The sequence below is a fragment of the Lissotriton helveticus genome, chromosome 7 (genome assembly GCF_964261635.1).
Source record: "Lissotriton helveticus chromosome 7, aLisHel1.1, whole genome shotgun sequence".
Taxonomy (NCBI): Eukaryota; Metazoa; Chordata; class Amphibia; order Caudata; family Salamandridae; genus Lissotriton; species Lissotriton helveticus.
In genome coordinates this window covers 925,606,733-925,629,650 of record NC_136068.1, presented here as the reverse complement: position 1 = coordinate 925,629,650, position 22,918 = coordinate 925,606,733, and the positions used below count along the sequence as shown (strand labels likewise).

Here is a 22,918-nt window from a genome sequence, read left to right as displayed (position 1 = left end):
TAGAAAGGACGCATTGTCCCTATACTCAAAGCTTCGATTTCATAGACAATCCTCACTATGCATACATTCTATCTGACACACCTATATCCCTAACACGTGCTGCACGACGACAACACTTGTGATACACGACGATACCACTATACTGAAACAGATCAAATGCACTGTGTGACTTGTGACTTCACCCTGGCCACACTACTCTGTACCGGTACAACTAGGATTTTTCGCACTGCAGGAAAAAACCTTTCGACTACACATAACGAGAAATGAACAAACTCAACATATGTTAATCATCGATCCTATGCAACTACCATGTAACATGTCGGTTACCATAGCAACCATCAAATCTGCTACCAGGAAATTGTTCCAGCGGGCTATAGGAAATATGTCATAAGCTATGCTACCCAACTTCACTATATACACCATCAATCAATAAACACTCATAACGCCCATAAATCTAACATGACATTTTATAACCAACTGAATCATGTGACCTAATTAACCTATTCACAAAATTATATACATTTATATACAACCATGGTAAATGAATTCATCACACTTTACAACCCTACAAGCTAATTAAGCCACTGTGGCGATACGATCTAGCTATAAGTAACCTAAACTCATGAAATAACAAGACCAGCTTGTTTTCCAAAGTAAGATTTTTATTAGCTACTCATTTGGAAAATGTATTAGAAAATCATTGCAAATGGTTATGACAATTTTATTATGAATCAAAATTATTATTGCAAATAAAAATTATCAGATTGGCATTTTTCAAAACCTAAGTCCCTAACTAATGCTAACTATAAGAAATAATTAAGGAATAAAGTTTTGAGGGTTCTTACGTATTCCAAGAAAAGTTCGTCCGCACGACACCCTCATCAAAGGTCCGCAAAGAGAAGCGAAACTCTTCCACAGGGCAAGAGTTTTTATACCTTTCTACGCTAAGCTAATCTAAGAAAATGTATTTTTCACTGCTGAAATCGGAGTCCCATTGGTCCAAAAGTGACAGGCGACGTGTCACCACATTTTAGAATCACAGTTCCGTCACGTTCTTAGAGACCATTGTCTCTAGTTTTCGAACAACGCAGCTTCCTCCAGTTCGCAACAATTGCTACAAGGAAAGTTTTTGGCTTCCTCAGATACGTGGTTGTTTCAAATCTTTTTGCCGGTTCCTGGCCTTGGCCTTGCTCGACCAAGAGACTGTCAGCTCAGCACGACAAATTTACATCAGGACAGGAGGAAAACGCTGCCAACACGGACTCACTCTGGCTCCAAGCAGATTTTTGCAAGCATGGAAATTCACTAGGCCCAAAGCCTTTTTCATTAACTATCATATAAACAAACACAAAAGAATAATTAATGCAAGTAATAGAGTTCGTTCTGTTGCCCCCCTCCATTTTTTATGATTAACCCATTAGTCTAAATTACCTAGCTGATAGCGTACAAATAAAGCAGCATTTTATATCTACCATTCTTCTCTTATTCCAGCAGAATTCTTTATGCACCTATAAGAATAGAGTGACACCACATAGACAGGGAAGCAAAATAAGCACATGCCATTTATTCTAAACAGCTGCAATTAATTATGACACAACAATAGACACAATTAATTTATTATTTTCACAAACAAGGAAATGCAACATAATGCACGATTATGAGCAGACATGTTAATACCCCATATGTATTCACGTGTATTGTAACTTAAAACTAGGTTGAATTAATACACATACAGCACAATTGTTAGCCTTATTATTTTTATTTATGGAAGTGTGACTTCACGAGTTGAAATGAAAAACATTTCTGAATCTCGCTCCATCAATAGTACAATCTTCCTTTCCGCATCCTAGAATCCAAAACCTGTTGCACCTCAAACTCCTCTCCATTCTCTGTTTGAATTGATCCTGGGGGTTTGCGAACTCGTAAACCAGCTGTCACCTTCTATAATAGTGAAACATGAAACACTGGATGAATTCGCAAATTTCCAGGCAACTTCAATTGGTAGTTTAAGGTACTTAACCTTTTCTCTATTTGATAGGGGCCTATGTATCTCGGTTGGAATTTTCCCACTCCCTTAAGTCTAAGGTTCTTTGTGCTCAACCAGACCTGTTTTCCAACTTGTAACTCTAGTGCTTCCCTTCTCTTTTTATCTGCATAGAATTTGTAACTTGCCTTGGTTTTGGTAAAATTTTCTGTGGCTATACTATGGACCTTTGTCATGTGCCCTACTAGATCAGTAACTGCTGGAACATCCATCCCCTGAAAATGTTATGAATGTGGTGGATGTCCTCCCGAGTTCAAGTTAAAGGGGGTATAACCTGTAGAGACATTTTTTGTGTTGTTATATGCAAACTCCACTGCCCACATATAATCTGGCCAGTCTCCCTCTTGATCTAGCAAACATAATCTCAGATACTGTTCTAGTTCCTGATTGAATCGCTCCGTTTGACCATCGGTCTCTGGATGATAACAGGTGGTGTATCTAGTCTCAATATTCAGCTTTTTGGTGAATGCCTTCCAAAAATGGGACAAGAATTGAATTCCCAGATCAGATATTAAAACCTTGGGAATACCCTGAGCTTGAACAATATTTTGACTAAATGCACATGCAAGAGTCTTGGCTGTAGGCACTCTCTTTAAAGGTACAAAGTGGGCCATCTTAGTAAAGGCATTCACACAAACCAGAATTGTGTCAAAACCTTGACTTGAGGGTAAATCCACTACTAAATCTAGTGTAACTGTATGCCATGGGGTAGGGTGGTGTGGGCAAGGGTTGAAATAACCCTTGTGGAGCTCGCCGCTCTGTTTTTCTTTTAGCACAGGTCTCACATGTGACAACAAATTGTTGAACATCCTTAATTACATCTGGCCACCAAAAACGCCTTCTCACTAAATCCTCTGTCTTAGATATGCCCTTGTGTCCAGCCAAGATGCTATCATGACACTCCTTAAGCGCCCTTTGTTGCATATCTAATGTAGGCAGGAATAGAGCTCCATCCTGATATAACTGCCCATGTCGAAATTCCCTTCTCAAATCTTCCTTCAACCAGTTCTCTATTTCTTCGGTGGTCATTCCATGCGGATGGTCTTCTTCACATGAATCTTCTTGTATGACTGCGCCAATTACTCTTTCAGCAGGTATAATTGCCTGATCTGTGATTTCTTCTGTCATTCCTTCTGTGCCCAATCGGGACAAGGCATCCGCCTTACCATTCTGAGTTCCTGGACGATAAGTAATGACGAAGTCACATTCAGCAAAATACAAAGACCAGCGCAACTGCCGGGGTGTTAAAGTTCTCACTGATTTCAAGAATTTCAAGTTTCGATGATCTGTATATACTGTGACCACATGTTTCGCACCCATCAAATAGTGCCTCCATTCTTTAAATGTATCCTTGATGGCCAACAACTCCTTCTCTGTGATGGTATAATTTACTTCTGCTGCATTCAGTTTTCTTGAATGGAAGGTCACTGGATGCAATTGTCCAGTGGTATTATGTCTCTGTGACAGCACTCCTCCCAATGCCAGGTTGTAAGCATCTGTTTCCACAAAGAAGGGTTCTGCAGGATCGGGATGCAGCAGTATTGGTGCAGAAGTAAAATCATGTTTTAATTGAACAAATGCTTCCTCAGCTTCACTTGTCCACTTGAATTGAACTCCTTTCCTCAACAGTTTAGTTATGGGAATCAACTTTTTGGAAAAGTCTTGAATGAACATTCGATAAAAATTGGTAAATCCCAAAAAGCTCTGCACTTCCTTCACTGTTTTAGGGGACTCCCATTTAATCACTGCCTTGATTTTATTTTTGTCCATTGTAATTCCACCTGGCGCCAACATAAATCCCAAAAACTCCACTGTGGAAACATTGAAGGCACATTTCTTCAATTTAACAAACAAACTGTTTGCACTCAATTTCCGCTGAACCTTTTTTACATGTTCTTCATGTTCTTCCTCTGTGTTTGAATAAATGAGTATATCATCTATATATACTATGGCGTACTGATCAATACACTCCTTCAACACATCGTTGATAAAATGCTGAAAGGCCGCAGGTGCATTACATAAACCGTAGGGTATTACTTGATATTCATAGAGCCCATGTTTAGTTCTATATGCTGTCTTCCATTCATCCCCTTCTCGGATTCGCACAAGATGATAGGCACCTCTCAAATCTAATTTTGTGTATATTTTCGCTTCTTTCACCTGATCTAATAGTACTGCAATCAAGGCAAGGGGTATCGATTCTTGATGGTTATTCGATTGATGGCTCGATAATCGATACACAGTCTTAATTACCCATTCTTCTTTGGGATAAAAAACAAAGGGGAAGAGACTGGAGATTGAGACGGTCTAATGAACCCATTTTCAAGATATTCCCCTAAATACCTCTTCAAATGTTCATCTTCTCGTTCCGTCAGAGCATATATTCTACTGCAAGGTAGATGGGACCCGGGTTCCAGATCAATCTTGCAGTCATATTCTCTGTGTGGAGGAAGTTTTTTGGCTTCCACTTCATTAAACACCTTTTGAAACTCATTGTACTCTTCAGGCAGAGTTACTATATTTATCACACAATTTGTGTTTTCGTTTTCGCTTAGATAGGTTGCCGATGATTTCTCAATTGTCTGCTGATATCTTTTGTGACAATTTTCTACACAATACTTGGAATTCAAGGTGATGGTTCGGGCCCCCCAATCTATGGTTGGATTATGTTCCGTCAACCATGGAAGACCCAGTATTAATCAGAATTGTGGTGCATCTATTAAGTTGAACTGTAGTGTTTCGAGATGCCCTTCTTCAGTTTCCAATTTCACTGGTTCAGTATGACTTACAATGGGTCCTGACGAGAGATTCGTACCGTCCACTGCCCGAACTGCTTCACTCTTTTCCTTCTTAATTGCCATCAATCCGATCTTATCAGCAAACTTCAAATCACAAAAATTGCCTATCGCTCCGGAATCTATCATAACAGTTACTGAATTTAAAAAAATGTCTCTGAACCGCAATGTCATCATTAACACCAAATGCGGAGATGCGGATTGCAAGGTATCCACCAAGGTGTGGGCATTTGGAGTTGTCTTCAAATCTGCAACCACCAGTCCAACTCCATTTACTGGTGGTGCGAGGTGTTTTCCGCCGGTGTTGGCTTAGGCTTCTTAGGACAATTTCGAACAAAATGTCCGGCACCTCCACAGTAAAGACATTGTTTATTTACTCTTCACCTTTCTTTCTCTTCCTTAGAAAGAGGCCCCCGGATTGTTCCAATCTGCATGGATTCTCCATTTCTATTTGAATCATTCTCCTTATTTCCTTCTGTCCTGACTCTGTCAAATCTGGGCACACTAGGACGATAATCTCTTCTCCTCTCTCCTTTTCTTTCGCTCTGTTGAAAATCAATCTCTAGAACCAGGTCTATTAACGCGGAAATCTCTGTGGGCCGATTCGGTACTTGCGCCAAGGCATCCTTTAATTCATCCTTTAGCCCTCGATAAAACACTGCTGCTCGTTTATTCTCTGGCCATTCTGTTTCCACCACCAACTTATTGAATTGGGCCAAATAAGCAATCAAATATTGATTGCCCTATCTTATTTCCAACAACTCATTGTCTGTAGCTTGTGAGACTCTTCTTCTATCGAAGATTCAGAGAAACTCTTTTTTAAATTCATCCAGATCGTACAAGATTGGATCATTCCTGGTGACCAGAGGCATTGACCAAGATGCAGCGTCTCCACTTAAGTACGACAGAATAAATGCCACTCGAGATTGTGCATCTGGAAAAACTGCTGACCGACACATGAAGTGTAATGTACATTGTGTTAGCAACACTTGTGCCTTCTGAGGGTCCCCTTCAAACTGCTCAGGTGGTGCTAATGGAATTACCGGTGAGAGAGAGTGAATAACCTCTGTGGTAATTTTGGGTTGTGAAATCCCTTCTGTATTTGCAGAATACCTAAAACTGGGATTGGAGACTAAATTACTAATCTTTCGAGTCAAATCAGTTGTTTCCTTTCTAAGCTCTCTATGATCTTCCCGCACTGAAACCAATTCCCTTTGTATCCCTTTGTATCCCTCCTAAAATTTCTCCTAACTTCTTCAAATCAAAGCCTTCTGCCATTCTGCTCAGGTGCCAATTAATTTCGTGGGCACTTCACTCACTCTCTCAGATCTGGGTCAGTATGAGTGCTCTCCCAGAATGCACGGGAGCAGAATGTTGCAAGTTCCCAATTCACTCCTGAGACTCCCCAGCCACACACAATTACAGCATGAAGGCTGTCAGAGTTCCACGGGGGAAAGGGGATGGGACAGAAAAGAGACTGCCACACAGCGTCTGAACTTCTTCTTTTTTTTCTACCCAGACGTCTGTCTTCTGATATCTCCCTCTTAGGCTGTTGAATGTGTTTTCACTGCAAAAGAAGCACAATTATATACAATTCTATCCCAATGTGTCTTATTGGTAATACTTTTGCTTACTCTAAATCTTACAACTACCCGCCTACGGTGCGGCCTAAGCTCTTCTTCTTTTTTATTGCTTGTATACTGTTCTTCTTTTACTCTTCTGTATGCTGTAACTAAAATTATATCAACAACTACTTAAGTTTATTCTGCTCTTTTATCTAATCTTTTGTCTTATTTTCCTTCAGGTCTTCTCACCTATCGAATCACTGCATCTGCGTTAAATGAATCTCTGATAAGTATTTGAGAATATTGCTTCACCTGGTGAGGGATTAATCTCTGCTAGTTATTCTTTAAAGGAAATATTAAATAAATAAATATCCTGCAGTTGAAGCCACTGCTAATCTTTAGTGAGTTACCAAATGAACTGAATTTTCTGATTGTATCTTAATGCTGTAATTCCTTATGCACCTTCTCTATTTGCCAAATGATACAACTAAATATTTCACTCAACAGTTTTTCTTTTATGCTTGCCGACTACGTTTCAAAATATTTGCTTGTGCTACTCTGGTTTTCTTTCTCTGAATTCCGCTCTATTATCAAATGTGCATGCCCAGCTAATGTTCCCTATTTTGATTTACTGCGCACGCCTTGAATTGGAACACTTCAAGGACTTCGTGCGCACGCCTCCAACTTCATTAAAATAAATGGAACGGGCTTACTTGAACTTCGGACTCTCCTACTCGTATGCCAACTCAAAACTGCAATTTCCTCTGGAAAACGGGTAGCGCGACGTGAGTCTTTCCCCTGCAACTATGCGGCGCTTCTTCTGTAACGTCTTCTTCATGTAGCTAGTCAGGTGAAGTGGGCTACACATCGGGCGCTTCACCTGTTCCTTTGTGATGAGCCACAACAACTGGAATGCAGACCTGCGACCCATAATAGGATTCCAGGCCGCCATCTTAATGTAAGTTTGAGATTGCCTACTACATGTTCTGCATATACTTTTACTTTTATAGCTCACCCCGGTTTATATTTCACTAATGTACTGCCTTTTATTGATTTCTGGGTTTACTAAGTTTTGTGATCCTGACACTAGTGGAAGCATGCGCCGACGGCTGGTAGTGTGTGACGGCTGGTAGTGTGTGTGTGCCTGGTGAAAGTGTGCACTGACGGCTGGTGGTGTGTGTGCCTGGTGGAAGCATGCACTGACGGCTGGTGGTGTGTGTGCCTGGTGGAAGCGTGCACTAACGGCTGGTGGTGTGTGCCTGATAAAAGCGTGCACTGACGACTTGTGGTGTGTGTGCCTGGTGAAAGCATGCACTGAGGGCTGGTGGTGTGTGTGCCCGGTGGAAGCGTGCACTGACGGCTGGTGGTGTGTGCCTGGTGGAAGCGTGCACTGACGGCTGGTGGTGTGTGTGCCTGGTGGAAGCGTGCACTGACGGCTGGTGGTGTGTGTGCCTGGTGAATGCGTGCTTGGACGGCTGGTGGTGTGTGTGCTTGGTGGAAGCGTGCACAGACGGCTGGTGGTGTGTGTGCCTGGTGGAAGCGTGCACTGATGGCTGGTGGTGTGTGTGCCTGGTGAAAGAGTGCACTGAATGGCTGGTGGTGTGTGTGCCCGGTTAAAGCGTGCACCAACGGCTGGTGGTGAGTGCGCGCCTGGTGAAAGCGTGCACTGATGGCTGGTGGTGTGTGTGCCTGGTGGAAGCATGCACTGACGACTGGTGGTGTGTATGCCTGGTGGAAGCGTGCACTGACGGCTGGTGGTGTGTGTGCCTGGTGGAACAATGCACTGTCAGCTGGTGGTGTGTGTGCCTGGTGAAAGCATGCACTGAAGGCTGGTGGTGCGTGTGCCCGGTGAAAGCATGCACCGACGGCTGGTGGTGTGTGTGTGCCTGGTGAAAGCGTGCACTGATGGCTGGTGGAGTGTGCCTGGTGGAAGCGTGCACCCATGGCTGGTAGTGTGTGACGGCTGGTAGTGTGTGTGCCTGGTGAAAGTGTGCACTGGCGGCTGGTGGTGTGTGTGTGCCTGGTGGAAGCGTGCACTGGCGGCTGATGGTGTGTGTGCCTGGTGGAAGTGTGCACTGACGGCTGGTGGTGTGTGCCTGGTGGAAGCGTGCACTGATGGCTGGTGGTGTGTGCCTGGTGGAACCGTGCACCGACGGCTGGTAGTGTGTGACGGCTGGTGGTGGGTGTGCCTGGTGGAAATGTGCACTGACGACTGGTGGTGTGTGCCTGGTGGAAGCGTGCACTGATGGCTGGTGGTGTGTGTGCCTGGTGGAAGCGTGCACTGACGGCTGGTGGTGTGTGTGCCCGTTGAAAGCATGCACCGACAGCTGGTGGTGTGTGTGTGTGCCTGGTGAAAGCGTGCACTGACGGCTGGTGGTGTGTGTGCCCCAGTGAAAGCGTGCACCGACGGCTGGTGGTGTGTGTGTGCCTGGTTAAAGCATGCACTGACGGCTGGTGGTGTGTGCCTGGTGGAACCGTGCACCGACGGCTGGTAGTGTGTGACGGCTGGTGGTGTGTGTGCCTGTTGGAAACGTGCACTGACGACTGGTGGTGTGTGTGCCTGATGGAAGCGTGCACTGACGGCTGGTGGTGTGTGCCTTGTGGAAGCCTGCACTGATGGCTGGTGGTGTGTGTGCCTGGTGAAAGCATGCACTGAAGGCTGGTGGTGTGTGTGCCCGGTGAAAGCATGCACCGACGGCTGTTGGTGTGTGTGTGTGCCTGGTGAAAGCGTGCACTGACGGCTGGTGGTGTGTGCCTGGTGGAAGCGTGCACTGACGGCTGGTGGTGTGTGTGCCCCAGTGAAAGCTTGCACCGACGGCTGGTGGTGTGTGTGTGCCTGGTGAAAGTGTGCACTGACGGCTGGTGGTGTGTGCCTGGTGGAACCGTGCACCGACGGCTGGTAGTGTGTGACGGCTGTTGGTGTGTGTGCCCGGTGGAAATGGCACTGACGACTCGTGGTGTGTGTGCCTGGTGGAAGCGTGCACTGATGGCTGGTGGTGTGTGTGCCTGGTGGAACCGTGCACTGTCGGCTGGTGGTGTGTGTGCCTGGTGAAAGCATACACTAAAGGCTGGTGGTGCGTGTGCCCGGTGAAAGCATGCACCGATGGCTGATAGTGTGTGTGTGCCTGGTGAAAGTGTGCACTGACGGCTGGTGGTGTGTGTGTGCCTGGTGGAAGCGTGCACTGACGGCTGGTGGTGTGTGCCTGGTGGAAACGTGCACTGATGGATGGTGGTGTGTGTGCCTGGTGGAAGCGTGCACTAACGGCTGGTGGTGTGTGTGCCTGGTGGAAGCGTGCACTGACGGCTGGTGGTGTGTGTGCCTGGTGGAAGAGTGCACTGACGGCTGGTGGTGTGTGTCTGATGGAAACGTGCACTGACAGATGGTGGTGTGTGCGTGGTGGAAGCGTGCACTAACGGCTGGTGGTGTGTGTGCCTGGTGGAAGCGTGCACTGACGGCTGGTGGTGTGTGTGCCTGGTGGAAGAGTGCACTGATGGCTGGTGGTGTGTGCCCGGTAAAAGCGTGCACTGATGGCTGGTGATGTGTGTGCCTGGTGAAAGCGTGCACTGGCGGCTGGTGGTGTGTGTGCCCGGTGGAAGCGTGCACTGACGTCTGGTGGTGTGTGTGCCTGGTGGAAGCGTGCACTGACGGCTGGTGGTGTGTGTGCCTGGTGAATGCATGCATGGACGGCTGGTGGTGTGTGTGCTTGGTGGAAGCGTGCACTGACGGCTGGTGGTGTGTGTGCCTGGTGGAAGCGTGCACTGACGGCTGGTGGTGTGTGTGCCTGGTGGAAGCATGCACCAATGGCTGGTAGTGTGTGTGCCTGGTGAAAGTGTGCACTGACGGCTGGTGGTGTGTGTGTGCCTGGTGGAAGCGTGCACTGACGGCTGGTGGTGTGTGCCTGGTGGAAGCGTGCACTGATGGCTGGTGGTGTGTGTGCCTGGTGGAAGCGTGCACCGACGGCTGGTGGTGTGTGTGCCCAGTGAAAGCATGCACCGACAGCTGGTGGTGTGTGTGTGCCTAGTGAAAGCGTGCACTGACGGCTGGTGGTGTGTGTGCCCCGGTGAAAGCGTGCACCGATGGCTGGTGGTGTGTGTGTGCCTGGTTAAAACGTGCACTGACGGCTGGTGTTGTGTGCCTGGTGGAACAGTGCACCGACAGCTGGTAGTGTGTGACGGCTGGTGGTGTGTGTGCCTGCTGGAAATGTGCACTGACGACTGGTGGTGTGTGTGCCTGATGGAAGCGTGCACTGACGGCTGGTGGTGTGTGCCTGGTGGAAGCCTGCACTGATGGCTGGTGGTGTGTGTGCCTGCTGAAAGCATGCACTGAAGGCTGGTGGTGTGCCCGGTGAAAGCATGCACCGATGGCTGGTGGTGTGTGTGTGTGCCTGGTGAAAGCGTGCACTGACGGCTGGTGGTGTGTGCCTGGTGGAAGCGTGCACTGACGGCTGGTGGTGTGTGTGCCCCAGTGAAAGCGTGCACCGACGGCTGGTGGTGTGTGTGTGCCTGGTGAAAGTGTGCACTGACGGCTGGTGGTGTGTGCCTGGTGGAACCGTGCACCGGCGGGTGGTAGTGTGTGACGGATGTTGGTGTGTGTGCCCGGTGGAAATGGCACTGACGACTCGTGGTGTGTGTGCCTGGTGGAAGCGTGCACTGATGGCTGGTGGTGTGTGTGCCTGGTGGAACCGTGCACTGTCGGCTGGTGGTGTGTGTGCCTGGTGAAAGCATACACTGAAGGCTGGTGGTGCGTGTGCCCGGTGAAAGCATGCACTGACGGCTGATGGTGTGTGTGTGCCTGGTGAAAGTGTGCACTGACGGCTGGTGGTGTGTGTGTGCCTGGTGGAAGCGTGCACTGACGGCTGGTGGTGTGTGCCTGGTGGAAACGTGCACTGATGGATGGTGGTGTGTGTGCCTGGTGGAAGCGTGCACTAACGGCTGGTGGTGTGTGTGCCTGGTGGAAGCGTGCACTGACGGCTGGTGGTGTGTGTGCCTGGTGGAAGAGTGCACTGACGGCTGGTGGTGTGTGCCCGGTAAAAGCGTGCACTGACGGCTGGTGGTGTGTGTGTTGGACCCGGCCTCATGGCGTGGTCCTACCCCTCCCGCATGGCGGGCCCAAGACGATATCCGCCCTCCACCAGACCTCGGGCGGCCCCTTCGGCCCGATCCTGCACGCCCCAACACCACAGGGCCGGCTACCATCCCGGTCCACCAGCACAGGCCTGACCCCAGCGTAGGCCCATCACGACCTCCGCACGAGGCCGTGCCCGACTCCATCTTGGACCCGCCACATCACAGCCACGCGGCCTCGGCCCTAGCCCAGGCCCCAGCGAAGCCCCGACATCGAGGCACCAAGATCCACCCAGGTGGTCGAGTCGCCACTCGACAGATCCCGGAGGAAGAGGAGTTTCGATGGCCCTCCAGCCGTCCCTGGACGCCTGGTATCGATCGCCCTCCGGCCTCCCTGGGCGCTGGCTCCACCCCCCTGCTGGGTGTCTGGACACCTTCATCCCGGCCCCTCTGACCCCCAGGCGCGAGGGTCCGGACTTCAAAGACCTCCAGCCCTATATCTGGGCCAGCCCTGGATTAGGTCTTCAGTTGTATCCTGGACTGGAAGCCCTGCTGACGCTGTCACGGCCGACACCATACAAACTCATCCGTAACCCGACGACCTTCTGAGAGCCTGCTGGCGCTGCCGTGGCCTACCTTGCTGAACCTTCCGAGAGCCTGCTGGCGCTGCCGCGGCCTATCCTGTCGAACCATCTGAGAGCCTGCTGGCGCTGCCGCGGCCTACCTTGCTGAACCTTCCGAGAGCCTGCTGGCGCTGCCGCGGCCTATCCTGCCGAACCATCTGAGAGCCTGCTGGCGCTGCCGCGGCCTCCCTTACTGAACCTTCCGAGAGCCTGCTGGCGCTGCCGCGGCCTACCTTGCCGAACCATCTGAGAGCCTGCTGGCCCTGCCGCGGCCTACTTCGCTGAACCACCTTGCAAGCCTGCTGGCGCTGCCGCGGCTCGAACCTCTCGGAACCCCCCAGTTCGAGGATTGAGAGCTGTGCGTAGGGTATCCCTTCCTCCGCCCAGAGTAAACTGTCCCGCTACCTTACCCCCCTTTACGAGACTTTCCAGATCCCTCGATCTGCTAGTACATACTGCCAAGAACCAGCAACCGTTTATTACCTATAAAGCTTGAGAACTTAACTTCTTGTGTGGTGTCCATCTGTAGTGTTGTGATTACTCTGCTGTACGATCCTAAGGGAGGACCCTCATTCAGGAGGCCTCTCAGCAAACGCTCGGCTACTTCTCGACGGAGAGGTGGACATAGGGGTGGTCAGTCAGACATCTTCTGCCTCCCCCGGGGACGCCTTTCTAACATTGGTGGCAAGCGCTGGGATCCGAGCCCACGTAGATCGTACAGAGAGTAGGTCGCTCACTACCAAGAAAAACCCACCGCGACCATGAGCACAGAATTCCAGAAAGAGAGAATGGAAGACTACAGTCACAAGGAGCTAAAGCAATTCTGCAAAGACCTAGGCATCGCTACCACTGGCTTAAGCACCAAAGAAGACTTTAAATCGGCCCTGCAGGCCTGGGTGGACGCCGGCGAGGCACCACCCCCGAGGGAAGATAACCCGGGCCCGAACGGAGGCCCGGAGGCTGCAACAAACCCAGCGGGAGGGAGACCCGCGAACCCAGTCACGGGCCTCTCCCACGAAGATGCCCGAGAACGGGAGAAGAACCGGCTCCACGAGTTGGAGCTCGCTCGACTCAGACAAGAGGGAGAGATCCAACTGGCAGAAAGGAAGTTAGCCCTCGAGCAGCTACGGCTAGAAGGAGACCTGGAAGAAAAGCGAAGACAGAGAGATCTCGAGGAGAAAAAACTCATGCTCGAGCACGAGCGCGTCCTCAAAGAAATGGAATTTAAAGCCAAGGCCAACGAGACTGGCCTCTCCGGGGGGAAGGCCTCACCTCCCCCGGGGGACACAAAGGTACATATACCCAAGGATGTCGTCAAAGAGTACTATAAGAACGACGACATCCAACAGTGGTTCAAAGCCTACGAGGTCGCCATGACTGCCCATCGAGTACCCCTCAAGGACTGGGGCGCCGGCCTGTGGGGGAAGTTTATCAACGAAGGGAGAGACGCCCTGCTGGAGCTCCCTGATACCGAGATGACCTCGTACGAGCCCATGAAGACCGCCCTCCTCACGCGCTACGGACTCACCCCCGAGATGTACCGGCAGCGATTCCGAGACTGCAAAAAAATCCCCGGTACCACGTGGGTGGAGTACGTGAACTATTACAGCAGAGCCTTCGAGGGGTGGACTCGGGGCTGTCAGGTCACCACCTATCAGCAGCTGGTCGACCTCATTCTGTGGGAACATCTATCCAATAACTGCTTCATCAAACTCCGTCAACACCTCCTCGACAGCAAACTGACTGAGCCACGAAAACTCGCTGTCGAGGCGGATAGATGGGCGAGCACCCGAGTCGCTCGGGGTCCGACGGAGGACTCCGGCCGGGGATCCCCGGGAAACCACCGACCCCGAGGCGGCAGAGTAGGCCAGAGCCGGGGACGGGACGCCTCCCAGGGGTCAACCCCTGCCTCCACGTCGCCACCCTTGGGCCAGAGAGGGGGCCCACCAGCCAGACCCGGGCCCCGCCCGAATGTTACGTGCCACAGATGCCAGCGACAGGGTCATTACGCAAATGACCCCCTCTGCCCGATGAACCAGCGACCCGGCACCACCGGTCCTCCAGCCCTCCAGATAATGGCCGCGGCCCTGGGGGAAGAAGGAAGTGAGGAAGAGGACAACGGCCCCGAGCAGGCCGAGTGGGAGCCCGCCGCCATGACCTTAGCCTGCCTGGGGACTCACGATATGATCCCCCGAGGCCCGATCCCTGGCAACACCCAGAAATACCGCCAGTGGGTCACCATCAATGGCCACCGAACCGAAGCCCTCCGTGACACCGGAGCCAGCGTGACAGCCGTCCGCTGCCATTTGGTGACCCCCGAACAGATCCTCCCCAACGTCCTGTGCCCAGTCCGGTCCGCGGACAACTCAGAGACTTTGTGCCAGATGGCCCGCATCCCCTTCGAGTGGGGGGGGGGGTGTCGGGCGTGTTAAAAGTGACTGTCAGCAACGATGCCCCCGTGGACTGCCTCCTTGGGAACGACCTAGAAAGTTCCCCATGGGCGGGCGTCGAAAGAAGAGAGCACCTAGGGATGCTAGGCCTTCCCGAATGGGTCTGCGCGACCACCCGTTCAATGTCCGCCCGAGCCTCCACCCCAGCGGGGGAAGCTCCGACCGAAGAGCCGGAGTGGCCCGCACCGCCGCCACCCGTCATCCCCGAGGACCCTGGCCTTGAACACGGCTCCCAAGAGCCCGAGCAAGAAAATCTCCCAGAGCTCCAACACCTCCACGAACTTGCTCAATGGCGCAAAGAAGGGGGTCCCACTCGCGAACAGTTCCGGCAGGAGCAGAAAACCTGCCCCTCAACAGCAAGCCGCTACACAGGCCGCGGGAGACCCCGTGGGGTCCCACTGGGTCTATTGGGACAACGACCTTCTCTACAGTGAGCAGAAGATTGCCGAACTAGGGGCCAGCCGGGTGCTGGTCGTGCCCCTCCGATTCAGAGACTTCCTCCTAAACTTAGCACACGATGTGCCCCTCGCCGGGCACCTGGGGCAGGACAAAACTTACAGCCGCCTGGTGACCCATTTCTACTGGCCGAAAATGAGGAACGATATGCATAACCACTGCCGGACCTGCCCGACCTGTCAGGCCAGCGGGAAGAGCGGGGGGAAAGTCAAAGCCCCGCTCCAGCCTTTTCCCGTGGTCACCACCCCCTTCGAGCGAGTGGGGATCGACATCCTAGGGCCCCTGGACCCTCGCACCTCGCAGGGGCACCGCTTCATCCTCGTCCTGGTGGACCATGCGACCCGCTATCCCGAAGCCATCCCACTCCGAACCATCACCGCCCCCGTGGTGGGCCGAGCCCTCATGAGCATCTTCTCCCGAGTCGGCTTCCCCCGAGAGGTCGTGAGTGATCGGGGCTCCAACTTTATCTCGAAGCATATGAAGTCCCTATGGCAACAGTGCGGGGTCGCCTATAAATTCACCACCCCGTATCATCCCCAAGGCAATGGACTAGTAGAACGATTTAACAGAACTCTGAAGGGGATGATCAAGGGCCTAGAAGAGCCACTCCGGCGCAAGTGGGATGTCCTGCTGCCCTGCCTCCTGTTCGCCTACCGAGAGGTACCCCAGAAGTCCTTGGGGTTCAGTCCTTTTGAACTCTTGTACGGACACCCGGTCCGAGGCCCCCTCAGCCTGGTCAAGGAAGGCTGGGAGACGGCAGTCCGAGACGCTCCGCCTGATGTCTACCGGTACCTCCTGACGCTCCGCAACCAGACTCGGAAGTTCCGGGAACTTGCCGAGGCCAACCTAGAAGCTAGTCAGGAGGAGATGAAACGCTGGTATGACCAGAACGCCTCGTCCATCGAATTCGAGCCGGGCCAGCAGGTCTGGGTCATGTCCCCGGTCGAACCCTGCGCCCTCCAAGACAAGTGGACGGGGCCCTTCAAGGTGGTGGAGCGCAAGAGCCCCGTCACCTACCTAGTGGACATGGAGTCCCCCCGGAACCCTCTCCGGGTTCTACACGCTAACCGACTTAAGCCGCACTTTGCCCGCACGGAACTAAGTCTGTTGCTAGCGACCGATGACGGAGCGGAAGACGACTCCGACCCACTGCCAGATCTCCTCAGCACCTCCGAGAAAGACGGCTCCTTCGAAGGGGTCCGGCTCTCCTCTACCCTGACCCCCGAGCAGCAACAAGACTGCCGGAAGCTGCTGGGGCAGTTTGCGGATCTGTTTTCCCTCACTCCGGGGGTCACCCGGTGGTGTGTCCATGATGTGGGCACCGGAGACAGCCCACCTGTGAAACAACGAGCTTTTCGAGTACCCGACCGGGTTCGGGCCTGCATCCAAACAGAAGTGGCCAAGATGTTAGCTCTGGGGGTAGGCGAACCCTCCAGCAGTCCCTGGGCCAGTCCCGTTGTCCTGGTCCCTAAAGCCGCCGCCCCCGGAGCGGCTCCGGAGCTCCGGTTTTGTGTTGACTACAGGGGACTAAATGCAGTCACCAGGACCGACGCCCATCCTATCCCCAGGGCAGATGAACTAATCGATCGCTTAGGAGCTGCCAAATTCCTCAGCACCTTCGATCTCACGGCGGGGTATTGGCAGATCGGCCTCACCCCGGGTGCACAAGAACGATCAGCCTTCTCGACCCCCGATGGCCACTATCACTTCAAAGTGATGCCCTTCGGCATGAAGAACGCCCCAGCAACCTTCCAGAGACTCGTGAACCAGGTGCTGGCCGGACTAGAGGAGTACAGCGCCGCCTACCTCGATGACATTGCGGTGTACAGCCTTCACTGGGATGAGCACCTGACCCACCTCTGGACGGTCCTGACGGCCCTTCGGCGGGCCGGACTCACCATCAAAGCCAGTAAGTGCCAGATAGGCCAAGGGACCGTGACCTATCTGGGACACCAAGTGGGGAGCGGCCACGTGGCTCCCCTCCAACCAAAGATAGACGCCATCCGGGACTGGGAGCCCCCGGTCACCCAGACCGCCGTCCGAGCCTTCCTGGGGCTCACGGGATATTATCGGCGTTTTATAAAAGACTACGGGAGCATTGTGGGGCCCTTCACAGAACTAACCTCCAAGAGACTACCCAAGAAGGTGCACTGGACCCCTGCGTGCCAAACGACTACAGCAGAGAGTTTGTAGTCCAAACCGACGCCTCGGAGCACGGCATCGGGGCGGTCCTGTCCCAAGTCAACCCCGAAGGAATCGACCAGCCTGTGGCCTTCACCAGCCGACGCCTGCTGGCGAGAGAGCAACGCTGGAGCACCATCGAGAGGGAAGCCTTCGCCGTGGTGTGGGCCCTCAAGAAGCTCCGGCCCTACCTCTTCGGCACCCACTTCCAGGTCCAGACCGACCACCAGCCCCTGCGTTGGTTGATCCAGATGCGGGGAGAAAACCCGAAGCTGCTACGCTGGTCCATCTCGCTGCAGGGGATGGATTTCACCGTGGAACATCGCCCCGGCAACGACCACGCCAATGCTGACGGCCTGTCCAGATTCTTCCGCCTTGGCGAGGAGAATCCCCAAGAGGATGTGTGACTCTCCCCTGCCTTCAGCTGGGGGAGATGCGTGTTGGACCCGGCCTCATGGCATGGTCCTACCCCTCCCGCATGGCGGGCCCAAGACGATATCCGCCCTCCACCAGACCTCGGGCGGCCCCTTCGGCCCGATCCTGCACGCCCCAACACCACAGGGCCGGCTACCATCCCGGTCCACCAGCACAGGCCTGACCCCAGCGTAGGCCCATCACGACCTCCGCACGAGGCCGTGCCCGACTCCATCTTGGACCCGCCACGTCACAGCCACGTGGCCTCGGCCCTAGCCGAGGCCCCAGGGAAGCCCCGACATCGAGGCACCAAGATCCACCCAGGTGGTCGAGTGGCCACTCGACAGATCCCGGAGGAAGAGGAGTTTCGATGGCCCTCCAGCCGTCCCCGGACGCCTGGTATCGATCGCCCTCCGGCCTCCCTGGGCGCTGGCTCCACCCCCCTGCTGGGTGTCTGGACACCTTCATCCCGGCCCCTCTGACCCCCAGGCGCGAGGGTCCGGACTTCAAAGACCTCCAGCCCTATATCAGGGCCAGCCCTGGATTAGGTCTTCAGTTGTATCCTGGACTGGAAGCCCTGCTGACGCTGTCACGGCCGACACCAGACGAACTCATCCGTAACCCGACGACCTTCTGAGAGCGTGCTGGCGCTGCCGCGGCCTCCCTTGCTGAACCTTCCGAGAGCCTGCTGGCGCTGCCGCGGCCTACCTTGCCGAACCATCTGAGAGCCTGCTGGCCCTGCCGCGGCCTACTTCGCTGAACCACCTTGCAAGCCTGCTGGCGCTGCCGCAGCTCGAACCTCTCGGAACCCCCCAGCTCGAGGATTGAGAGCTGTGCGTAGGGTATCCCTTCCTCCGCCCAGAGTAAGACTGTCCCGCTACCTTACCCCCCTTTACGAGACTTTCCAGATCCCTCGATCTGCTTGTACATACTGCCAAGAACCAGCAACCGTTTATTACCTATAAAGCTTGAGAACTTAACTTCTTGTGTGGTGTCCATCTGTACTGTTGTGATTACTCTGCTGTACGATCCTAAGGGAGGACCCTCATTCAGGAGGCCTCTCAGCAAACGCTCGACTACTTCTCGACGGAGAGGTGGACCTAGGGGTGGTCAGTCAGACATCTTCTGCCTCCCCCGGGGACGCCTTTCTAACAGTGTGTGCCTGGTGAAAGCGTGCACTGACGGCTGGTGGTGTGTGTGCCCGGTGGAAGCGTGCACTGACGGCTGGTGGTGTGTGCCTGGTGGAAGCGTGCACTGACGGCTGGTGGTGTGTGTGCCTGGTGGAAGCATGCACTGACGGCTGGTGGTGTGTGTGCCTGGTGAATGCGTGCATGGATGGCTGGTGGTGTGTGTGCTTGGTGGAAGCGTGCACTGACGGCTGGTTGTGTGTGTGCCTGCTGGAAGCGTGCACTGACGGCTGGTGGTGTGTGTAACTGGTGGAAGCGGGCACTGACGGCTGGTGGTGTGTGTGCCTGGTGAAAGCGTGCACTGAATGGCTGTTGGTGTGTGTGCCCGGTGAAAGCGTGCACCGACGGCTGGTGGTGTGCGCGCGCCTGGTGAAAGCGTGCACTGACGGCTCGTGGTGTGGGCCTGGTGGAACCATGCACCGACGGCTAGTAGTGTGTGACGGCTGGTAGTGTGTGTGCCTGGTGAAAGTGTGCACTGACGGCTGGTGGTGTGTGTGTGCCTGGTGGAAGCGTGCACTGACGGCTGGTGGTGTGTGTGCCTGGTGGAAGTGTGCACTGACGGCTGGTGGTGTGTGTGCCTGGTGGAAGCGTGCACTGACGGCTGGTGGTGTGTTTGCCTGGTGGAACCATGCACTGTCGGTTGGTGGTGTGTGTGCCTGGTGAAAGCATGCAATGAAGGCTGGTGGTGCTTGTGCCCGGTGAAAGCATGCACCGACGGCTGGTGGTGTGTGTGTGCCTGGTGAAAGTGTGCACTGATGGCTGGTGGTGTGTGCCTGGTTGAAGCGTGCACCAATGGCTGGTAGTGTGTGACGGCTGGTAGTGTGTGTGCCTGGTGAAAGTGTGCACTGACGGCTGGTGGTCTGTGTGTGCCTGGTGGAAGCCTGAACTGACGGCTGGTGGTGTGTGTGCCTGGTGGAAGTGTGCACTGACGGCTGGTGGTGTGTGCCTGGTGGAAGCGTGCACTGACGGCTGGTGGTGTGTGTGCCTGGTGGAAGCGTGCACTGACAGCTGGTGGTGTGTGTGCCTGGTGGATGCGTGCACTGGCGGCTGGTGGTGTGTGTGCCTGGTGGAAGCAGGAGCATTCACAGTGATAGAAGACACAAATGAAACTGACGAAGAGGAGGGGGAGAAGGGAGGGGGAGTGTGAGCAGAGGAGCATGATTCACAGCTAGAAGACACAAATGAAGATGACCAGGAGGGAGGGGGGTAGTGCAAGCAGAGGAGCCTGATTACAGCAATAAAAGCACAGATGGAAGCTGTGCACAAGCATGTGAGCGCAAGCTGTAGGCCAGCAAAAGCCTCTGGTGGCACTTTTAAAAGCCACTTACTAAATGTCTCGAAGAGACAGCATGCGTTGTCTCAGGCGAGACCTAAAAAAGGACCACAGATTTGAGGGGAGGGCAATGGAGGTGCAGGTGGGCGGAGCAACAGTGACTGGGTGGGTGAGGAGGGGACAACCAGCACACTAAGGAGGTAGCTGGACAATACATATACTTTTTTGGCGAGTTTCAGACAAGAGAAAAAAGTAGTTCCCTAAAAGTGAGCAGTGGAAGGACACAAGTAAATTTGTAAAAAGCTCCACGGGAGTGACAGGCACAATATGGATAACCCAAGCCATTGAATAAGAATGCAAATGAGAGTGGCAGTAAAGTGAACTAATGTTAAGCAAGGAGTAGGCTGCGAGCCCCCACTGTGCTCTTGGTAAGGCAACAATATGTCTTTTGCAACTAGACAGCTGTGCTGTCTGGTTAGATGGACCTAATAAAAAGGCCATCACACTCACAAGCACTCACATGGATACAACCACCCACATCACCATGTCGCATAGCCAGGTCAGTAAATGCAGCAGCGGCCCATGCAGGTAGGAGCGGTGAGGCAGGGGGCCGGGTGGCGGGAGATTTCGACAGACGACCAAAAATGAATGATTTATTTAATTTTACCCCGTGGTCGTCTGTCGAATCCCCCTCCCACCAACCATGCCTCGCCACTCTTGCCTGCCTGGGCCGCACCTGAGTAAAAGAGAGCTTGGGTGCTCGTGCCCCACTTCATTAACTAGACTGACCTGGTGTCCGTGTCATGTTTGTGGCACAACATGGCTGACAAGCACACAGGAGCCCATAATTAGCTCTATTTTCACGTCTTGAATACATTGGAAGGAGTTTCTGAGCTGTGGTTGTTCCATTTCAATCTGTTGATGAAGCTGCAATGAGCTTTCATTCTCCAGACAAAGGAAGAGACAGGAAGTGTCTCGGGGGCAGGGCATGCCGGGACTGCTGAGCATAGAAGGGAAATGTATTGCAATCATGACAGTCTTTAATGGATACAAAGATGGCAGATCAGGGCTGCCAGGCCCATATAATCTGTATATTTCCCTGCCGGGTCACGGGTGCTTCATCCACACTCTACCTACCCTTCAGTCCCATCTTATCTCTCAGTGTCTGAGCCATGCATGCCCTTGGTGCGAATGAAAATGTCACAGGGCTTTGGTATGTAGCACACCACACAATGGATCACTTCTAGGCACTTGAAAGAGACCACGTTTTGCTATTAAAAAGGACAGCGTTCATCTGGACATCTCGCTACGGACCTCGGATCTTTTCTGTTCTGTTCTTCTAAAGTTCTGCGTTTACTGCACAGAATTGCTGGTGATGTCAGATGAACTGAGGAGCCTGTGTTCACCTTCAAACTAATTCATCTTCTCACCTGGTTTCAGACAGTTGTGAAAAGTCATCTTTTCTAGTCATTCGCTGCTAAACATTGGTATCGCATATCTCGTCACTTTGCAGACATCTTTCCTCCTCTTCTTTGAAAACCCCTCCCCCTGCCCCCTTCTTCTAGTGTTCCTGCGTCCACCTCTCCCCGTTTCTTCAATGTTGCACGTACCCCAGGGTTCCCACTGTAGTTCCATTTTACCTGTACCCGGTCGAATTTCTCGGTATTTCATAAGAGGTGAGCGAGCTACTAAAGATCGAGCCTGGCGCCTGGCTCTGGCTCGGCTCGAAATCTTGTTGGAAGCTCGAGCCCATAACGAGCCGAGCTTTCATGTGGCTTCTGTCTTCCTGCCTCCACCCAGGTTAAAACATTACTCTCACAGCTGCAGACTGTAGACCCTGGAAGCCAGGTTTGGCTCAATATCCCGTGGTTCTAGGCACATCACTTAATTTGTCAGTGCCTGTAAACAATGTAAGCGACCTCGTGTAATGTAAATAATGCTCATGTAAAGACTCAGCCGTCGGTCGAGTGCGCACTGCGTTAAAAAAAAAAAAGGCAGAAAAGGAAATAGAAAAACCTTAATATAGAGAATGACAAATAGAGACCCATTTCCTGGCTGAAATGAGCAAGGTGTAAAAAAAATCTGGATACATCGAGGCTTCCTCGCTCAAACTGTGCTCAAGCAAAGACTTTATTTCACCAAAACTCATTTTTTCTTTATAATCACGTATGAAACCTCTTTCTAAATATGTGAATTGATACTACCAGTTGTAGAAAAGTACAATTTTTAAAAGTACTTCGCAGTGCTATAATGTGCCCTATTAATGTTGAAGCTTTTTTGAATTTTGAAACGACTTACTATATTTTACGTGACTTCTGTTGTATGATTATATAGCAAATGTTTTATGGGCTCACTTGTGCATGTCTCCAAGATCCGAGGCAGATCCTTGGCTCTGTTTTTCGTACAGCAAAACATCCGAAGTCAGAAGCTTTGATCGATATTTTGCGCTGTTCCCCAGTTTGTCTGAAAACACGGAAGTCATTAGCCGTGCGAAGGCTGTACCAAGGCGAGGCGTGGTGTAGAGCTCGCATGCTCCGCCCAGAGTGCATCAACGGAACTTTGGAAAGCAAAGAAACAGCGCGCGATGGTAGATACCGAGAGTGTTATAGCAAAGCCAGCTCCGAGACCCTGATAATCCAGCGGTTCTCCAGTACTGTGGGCCGGGCGGGGACACTGGCTCTCTGGTCGGTGGCGTTTATTTTCCATATGTATCAGACCAAGACGAGACCATAAACTCCCACTCGTCGCAGGTGAAACCCGGCCCACTTATGACACTGCATGGCTCGCCGCCTCTAGTGTGACGAATCGAGAGTCTTAATCCAGTTATTCCAATTTCACACCAGGCCGGCTTCAGCTCAGCGGTTCC

General features: G+C 52.6%; 1 long non-coding RNA gene across 1 annotated transcript; it reads right to left on the bottom strand.

Moving 5' to 3' along the window:
• Positions 1–641: 641 nt before the first annotated feature.
• On the bottom strand, positions 642–22,500 carry LOC144767137 (uncharacterized). The gene is made up of 2 exons (XR_013598074.1): positions 22,407–22,500; positions 642–1,330 (listed from the first exon to the last, which is right to left on the bottom strand). It is a non-coding gene; the product is annotated as an uncharacterized LOC144767137 (long non-coding RNA).
• Between the last annotated feature and the right edge of the window lie 418 nt (positions 22,501–22,918).